Genomic DNA, 8,588 nt, shown 5'->3' with positions numbered 1-8,588 from the left:
TTGCTTCTTGGCAGAATAAAAGTGGTTTAAAACCGGCATAGTCAACAAGTCCTGCATTTCCTTCATAAGGAGAAATTATTCAGTGATGAATGTCATACTGGGCTGAGTATAAGAATAAGAACATAGCCAGCAGGTTGAGGGAAGTGATTCTTCCCCTGTGTCTGGCACTTCAGAGAGAGGCTGCTGGAGCACCGTACCCAGTTTGGGCTCCCCAGTACCAGAGAGACATTGATGTATTAGAATGAGTCCAGCAGAAAGAGCCAGCAGGAAGCTTATAGGGCTGGACAACATGATGTATGAGGGGGGGCTGAGAGAACCAGCTGGGTTTGTTAAGCCTTTAGAAGAGCAGGCTAAGGGAGAAGCACCTCAATTTGTTCAACATTTAGAAGAGCAGGTGGTGGTGGTGGTGCTGTCCGTAATTCCCGAAACGGCAAGGTGTAGAGAGATGGAGCCAGAATCTTCTCAGACGTATACGGTTGAAGGATGAGAGGCAACAGACACAAGTTAGAACATGGAAAATGCTGACTCTACGAGGGGGAAAAAACCTATAGGAGTGATGAAACACTGGAGCAGGTCACCCAGGATAGTTCTTGAACTGCTGTATTTTGGAGGTATTAAAAACTCAGCTGTGTTGCCTGCTGTAATTGTACATGCTTTGAGCAGGATGTTTGATCTAGAAGGGCTCCAGAGGTCCCTTCCACCTATATTATTTTTTTGGTTACATGTTACTGTAATAGCTCGTGTACTCCCTTCCATACCCCTGGTATAGGGACCAGGCAAAGGGATTTTAGAACTACGGATAAAAATCCGGATTTACTTGGCTGGATCCAGAACCGGTTATTATCTGGTCCCATGGTGCAGGGAAAAGAGATGTAGCCTCAAAGTCTAGATTTACCTAGCCAAAGTATTCCTTAAATTCTTGTATTATTAGTTGTACATGTGAAAAAAAGAAACCTTCTCATAGTCTCAAAGGGCTGCAATTAACTTGCCCCAAAACTGGGGACTATTCCTGTCTTAACCAGTTTCTGACTGAAGTGCAAGGAGTGTTGCTTTGACTGTCCTTCCTCTATTATGAATAGCAATATTTGTGTGTTGGTACATGTTTTTTTAATCCCAACCTTAACAGCATAGGCCTTCTCCCTTAAAGGAAGGGTAAGAGAATAAATGTGTACCAGATCCCCGTCATGTTGCTTAATGCCTGAGTGGTAGTCATTTGGATCATACCACAAAGATCAGGCAAAGACTTACATAGAAGAGGCTTCAAAAAATTAAACACAATAGTCTCAGAAGTGTGTAGTCAGTGCAGAAAACTGTGGAAAAGTGGAACAACTTATGCTCAAAAGATACTAGTTTTGTGCATCAGTGGCTTCTGAAGGAACATCGGCCAAGGAAGAAAGCTGTGATTATTGATAGGCTGAGATCCTTCTACCCCCAATGTAACCTAGAGTTGTAGTGTCACATATGAACAAACTGGGGAAAAAAATCTGAAGAAACTTTTGGAGTTTAGTCAGCATGACTTGACTGCAAGATCTAGATGTTTATGTTAAACTCAGATAGAAGTAAGCATAATACCGGGTCTTTTCACTTTCTACTTTATAAAATTAGTTTTGTATTTCTAGCTTAAATCTTTGGTTTTGCAAGTAAATTTTCAGTTTTTAAAATGATATATCAAAATGGTTGTGTTATGGAAAAAAAATCCTGAAGATAGAGGAGCTGAATGAAGAAATTTGTCTTTTTTTAAAAAGAAGCTGTACATCAGTCTTGCCTGAAAGAAATTTTTATTGATATGGTTGTTATTTTATAGCTCACTTGGGGAAAATGATGTGAATATATTGGTAAAGTAATATATGTTATTATGACAGGTAGAAGTGAAAGGGAAGGTTAAAGAGAAAGTAAGTGACTCAAAGCAAATGATTATGTTTTATTTCAAGTATTCTGCAAACATTTAATATTAATGTGCAACTCTTATGGTTGGAGAACTAAGTATAGTTATGAAGGAATCTGTGTGGTGGTGTTGTTTAGTTCATACATTTTTTGGTAGTGATTTTCTACTTTGTTTTTAATGTTTTCTGTCCTTCTCCTACCTTCCCATAGAAGAAAAGTATATTAGGAACATGCTGTAAAATAAATAGCAACATTTCTGCCTCCAAATAACTGCTGCGACTCCATGGTAATATGTTTGCTCTTTTTCACATACATAGTTAAAATAAATGGGTTCAAGTAGGGTTAGACTGCTAGTCCGTATTTCATCTGAGTCTTTAGTGGTCAGTGAAATTAATGGAATTATGGTGATTTATGCCAGCTGATGATCAACCTTGTGTCATGTTGTTTTGTGGCTGAAGCACATGGCTTGGACTGTGAAGCATTGGCTTGTTCCCTGTTTGGACAAATGAACAGAGAACATCAGAACATACAAATCATAGTTGTCTGGAGAATAACTTGCTATAAAACAGTAAGTTGTCACTGTGGTAAACAAATCATTCAGATTTTTAAAAAATCCTACTTTTACAAATGGAATGGTTTCAGTTGTTCATACAAAAACCCTCTAGCAAATGAATATTGTAATACTCTGCTGTACTTGGTTATGCTTTCTAGGCATGTCCGGTCTTACTCTGCTTTTCTGGTAATAATCTCTAATAGAAAAAGATTTTTAAAGTCATTTTGGCAGAAGCTTCATCTTCTGACAGTAACAATCTTACCTAAGGAAGAATGTATTTAGATTTCTCTGTATTAGTTACCATTCTTTCAGCTCCTTAATAAAGAAAATGCATCAACCATAATAACATTCAAATTAATTTTTCAGTTTAGTTTAAAATTAATCTTTTCTTGATTGATAGGTCTTGCTAGAACCCCTAATTCAGAACGGTTGCAAAATATTCCTCTCTCCACTGCTGTACTCTCTGAAGGGTTAGAAATACAAAATATCTGCTTTGGGTATCATCAGCATTAAATCTCTGGAGTATAATGGCAGTTTGTTCTGTACTTTCAACTTTAACTCAGTATCTCAGCTGTTTTTTATTATCTATGCAAGTTGTTGCATGGCAAAAGAAACTAGGAGAAAAAAGAAGCTTAGCTGCCACGTACCTTATAGCACATCATAACTTGAACAGTCTGTATTTACTCTTGCTTTGGCAGAGACAAAGAGATATGGTGCAAGTATTGGTTACTTAAAGCAAAATGGAATTTCTGAGAACAGTCAAATGCTGTTTGTTTTGTGCTGGTATTACCAATGTGACTTGTGTTCTGCTTACATATATGTATAGCTTGCTTCTGGACATCTGCTTTATGTTACCTCTCCTTGCCTGCTCCCCACTCTCTCTCTCAAACACACATTTGAGAGCATGAGAAATAATTTCTGACAAAGCTGGAACTGAGGTTTTTTGTTTTATTTTGTGTTGTGGTTTTTTTTTTTTGTCTTGGGCTTTCAACTGATTAATGTTTGAGGCTCCTGTACCATTTTGTCAAGCAATTAAAGCAAGATAGAAAATTTTTTAACCTAATTAGTAGCCTTGCTTAATTTAAATTAAGATTTTCAGCAAATATTGACAGTACCTTACACTGCACATGCAATGACTAGAGAGATTACTGATCGATTTTACACATTGAAAAAAGATTAAAAAAGCTCTTCTCGGTCATTGTGCAACAGTAAGACTATTAACATACTTGAGAAAAAACCCTAGATTTTTGAACAGCAAAATGAAGAATTGGTTAAATAAAAGATTTAATGTATTAGCCTCTGAATAACAGTAGTGAGCCTTTGCACTTCAAGGGACAAAAGTTTCCTACTTAGAGGTGGTAAAAAAATTACCTCTTGTATCAAAGGTATTTCCAGCTGAGTGAAAGAGTGCCTTCAGGTGAGCCTACATGTCATCTACTCACCAAGGTATAAAGGGTGCCTGTGAAAGTCTGACACAGATGTGTCTGTCTTACAGCTTGTACCAGCTGATGGATCCAATGTTCTTTCCACCTGCTAAATACTATAGAATAGTTGGGCATGTTTGTATAATAGTTCAACCATAATTGCTGGAAACTTATTATTGATTACTTGTTGTCCTCTGGTTAACTATAAACAAACTTGCTGTACATCAGCTAACATTTCTCCTGGAAGCTCATAATTAGCTTATTATTAGAAGATTGCTTTTCTTTTTACCCTAAAGCAAACCTAATGGAAATTCATTATGCTTTCCTTCATATCAAGTTTGCTTTACTGTACATTATCCAAAAGTCAAAGAAGTGGTTGAGCTATTTTTCTGTCACTGTTTCCACATAAAGCCTTGTTCCTCAGTCTCTGTTTGGTCATCCTGCAGAGCTCCCAGGACACAGAGGAGATCAAAAAAGGTGCTTTAATTGATCAGTTATGGTTTATTTCCCGTGGAGAATCCAGAGTGATATAAATCTGGCTAGCAACATGAAAGACCTTGTATACTCTGAAGTTAATTTATTTTATTTCTCACTAAGATGTGGGAGGTTTTTTGAGATTACTTGGGTAAATTGTATTCAGTTTATTTCAGCTTGCATGGTTTATAATTTTTTTTTTTCATTTTCCTATCATCAGCTTTAAAAAAGGTTATTAAATGTCTTGTGTGAATGTCACGATCCACTATTGGGTTGAACAATTTGGCAGAGGTTAAACCCCCTTGCTTTCCAACCGACCTCAGATAATTCTGGGAGGTTGGGGGCAGCTGGGCTTAACTTCTGATTAACTCCAATATTCTATCGTGACTAGGTTCCTTTTACATTCTCGGAAACAGAATTAAGACTCGAAACGGAGTCAAGTGCCAAGTCACTTTATTCGGCCAACAATAAACGCGCAAGAGAAAAGCAGAGAAAGAAAGCGAAAGGGAAAAAGAGAGGGGAGAAACAAACGGCACGGGAGTGTTGTGATCGCTACCACCACGGGTCTATGTGCTGTCCGTGCGGCCTGAGCGATCCATGGGGCTGTTGCAGCCCGATGCGCCTGATGTATCTTCAAATCTGCTGGAGGGTAGATGTTCGGGGGCGCTCCCTCGTGGTCTCTGCCGGTTCCCCTTTTATAGGGTTGTCTTCTTGCATAGTCGATGACTGTTTTGCATACCCACACCTCCCACTCGGCAGTGGGGCGCATGCCCAGTACCGTCATTAAGAGTATGCTCGAAAGTTCTAGGGTGTCCGAGCCCCCTCCCCATTGTCAGTTAACTCTGGGCCTGGGCACATGCGCAGAGGACGTGTACTCCAAGATAACAGGCCACACATTTCTGTGGGGTGGGACCCAATGGGCTGAAACTGCCCCACTCAGTTGCCGTGGTGATTAGGCTTTGGTGGTTAAGCTTGCCTGCCACCAATGTTGAGACAAGTTTCTAGTCCCTTACAGTGAAGAAGCTGTAATCAGACGTCCTCTTGAAATTGAGGTGGAGTAATAGTCCACAGCTGTCCATTCTGTCCTGCTTAGATACTACATCAGGTGATGTTTTAGTTTAAATAGCCTTCATCAAGCTGGTATTAACCATAGTGGAGACTGGTTTTATTTTATCATGCTGGCTCCATGTAAGGTCAGTTTCCTTCTGAACTAATTAGAGTTTCCTGAGGAGATCTTGCCATGCATTTGTGTTAGTTCATGTTCTTTTAATACAAATTTACCGTCAAAAGGTATGTGGACTAACTGTGCTCCTGTCTTGAGGTACTGGAGGTGTCCTGGCTCATGCTAGATACCCCTCTCAAGAAAAACCATCTGCAGTAATCACTTGCTATTATAAGACTTACGTGGCTTCTTGCTGAAGGATTTCTTAAAGGTACAATTGATTCATATAGGGAAAGTCAAAATACACTCCTTCAAGTGAATTGCTAATCACTCATCTTCTTAAGTGTCATAATCTAAATATATCCTTCTAGGTTTATTTTTTGATCAATCAGATTTGGATTACACAGTAGTTCTTTATGTGCTAAGGAAAGCTGAATGTTAAGCTTGTGTTTGCTATGGGTGTTTGCTGTGTCCCTTTGCTAGTCGGAATAAAATGGTTGAAAGCCTTGCAGAAAGATACGCACCATTATGAGAGGCTTGTGGAAAAGCTATGTGGTGAAGTGCAGCGTACGAATACTTGGAAAGTAATATTGTAGCAGTTTTGGGTCAAAAAGTCTCCTTTGCGGGGGGCAGCTGGTATTCAGAATACTTGATGAACGTCAAGTCATTCAGAATGACTTGACTTTTGATTGTATGAGCTCAGTCTAAGCATTATGTTGATAATGATATTACATTACCTCCACAAACATATGGTGCTTGGGGCCATTTAAATGTCTTTGTGGTTAAGTACTTCTCTCTTCCTTCAAAAATGCCATAAAGGAAGATTACAAAACTAATTATTTTGGTCTGTTCTGTGCAAATAATGACTTCTCTTTAAAACCTGTGGCTGAAAAAAACCTGTTTAGTGTAAACTCTGTGGTGAATGAAAAGACAGCAGTGTGTCAAAAGTGAACCTCTCCATTTACTCACCCCCCAATACTTCATAACAGTTTACAGCTAGTGCCTTAGCTATTAACCTTTTTAATGCTCAGTACAGAGCCATCTTTAAACAAACTGTTTTTATTCAGGTGAGCTTTTTTAGTCTTATTTGTTAATCAACTTTCTTGGATGGGCCTCTTAAGAATTCTTATGAATTGTTTTAATTCTGCTAGTGAAGATTGTTCTGGGGAAATGGCTAGTTTCAGCTTTGATAGGAATTTCTGCATTGCATGGGCAGGTCAGAGTGGGAGAAATTGCCGCATAATCAAGATTACCTGGAGAAAGGGTACCCCAGTAGTGTTTTCTACATGGGGAATAAAAATGGCTGGCTTGTCTCTCTTGAAGAGAGAAAAGTCTTTGGTGTTGGTGGGCAGCCTGCAAAATGAACTATCTATCTGTTGTGGTTTAGCCACAACCAACAACTAAGCACCATGCAGCTGCTCGCTCACCCTCTCCCCCCTGGCGGGATGGCAGAAAAAATTGGAAGAACAAAAGTAAGAAAACTCATGGGTTAAGATAAGAACAGTTTAATAATTGGGGGGAGGGGAGGGAGAGGGCGAAGTACTGAAAAGGAAAACAACAGGAGAGCGAGAAACATAAACCCAGGAAAAAACAAGTGATGCAACTGGTCACCACCTGCTGACTGATACCCCACCAGTCCCCAAACAGCAAATACTGCCCCCCAGCCAACTGCCCCCCATTTATATACTGAGCATGATGACATATGGTCTGGAATAGCCCTCTGGCCAGTTGGGGTCAGCTGTCCTGGCTGTGTCCCCTCCCAACTTCTTGTGCACCTGGCAGAGCGTGGGAAGCTGAAAAGTCCTTGACTAGTGAAAGCACTATTTAGCAACAACTAAAACATCGGTGTGTTATCAACATTCTTCTCATACTAAATCCAAAACACAGCACTATGCCAGCTACTGGGAAAAAACATTAACTCTATCCCAACCGAAACCAGGACACTATCCCATGTATTGATACAGCTTCAGAAACTTATTTCAGCAATCTCTGAAAAGAAGACAATTTGAAATTCCCATCTGGACTGAAAAGTCCTTTACAGTGCTGTGGTACAAGGTAAGCCCTGCAGAATGTTTGATTTCATTCACATGTGAACTGCCTTGCACTGATAGCTGTCGTTTAGTAGCAATACAGAAACAAATTTGTGTGGTTTTCCGATAGAGCACACAAGTGTCATGGCGGATCATTGAAATTTACTTCAATTACTACCATCTGTCATGCATAAGGGTTTTAATATCTGGAAACTTCTTCCAGGTCATTGGATAGGATCACGAAGATGATTAAGGGAATGGAGGATCTTATAGGCGAGGAGAAGCTGAGAGAGCTGGGACTGTTCAGCCTGAAGAGGAGAAGGTTCGTGAGCAATCTTATCCATGTTTCTCAGTGCTTGATGAGAGGGAATGAAGAAGAGGGAGCCAGACTCTTCTCAGGAAGAGAAGACAGGACAAGAGGCAATGGACACACAATAAAACCCATGAAATTCTGTTTGAACACAAGAGAAGAGACTCTAACTGTAGAGCACTGGTCGAACACTGGCACAAGTTTCCCACACAGGCTGTGGAGTCTCCATCTGTGGAGATACTCAAAACCTGCTAGAGAACTTGTCCTGTTGTCCTGGACAGCCTGCTGTAGATGACTGTGCTTCAGCAGGGGGGTGGACTAGATGATCTTGAGAGGCCCTGCCTATCCTCAGTTATTATGTGGTTTTGTAAATAGGCCAAGAGTTGTGCAGTGCCATACTTTTTTCAACAGGACTCTTTAAACAGAATCCAAACTTGGGCCTCAAGTGGCCTTGGACTGAAACAGTTCTTGTTGCATTCCAAAGGTATAGCTTTATCCCATTGTCCTGGTTTCGGCTGGGATAGAGTTAATTTTCTTCATAGTGCTGTGTTTTGGATTTAGTACCAGAAGAATGTTGATAACACTCTGATGTTTTCAGTTGTTGCCAATTAGTGCTCAGACTACTCAAGGACTTTTTGAGCTTCTCCTGCTCGGCCAGGTGCATAACAAGCTGGGAGGGAGCACAGCTAGGACAGCTAACCCAAACTGACCAAAGAGCTATTCCATACCATATAACGTCATGCTCGGGGGG

Source organism: Egretta garzetta, unplaced genomic scaffold, assembly GCF_000687185.1.
Source record: "Egretta garzetta isolate BGI_Z169 unplaced genomic scaffold, ASM68718v1 scaffold251, whole genome shotgun sequence".
Taxonomy (NCBI): Eukaryota; Metazoa; Chordata; class Aves; order Pelecaniformes; family Ardeidae; genus Egretta; species Egretta garzetta.
The sequence above is the reverse complement of the archived record's forward strand: the minus strand, read 5'-3'. Positions refer to the sequence as shown.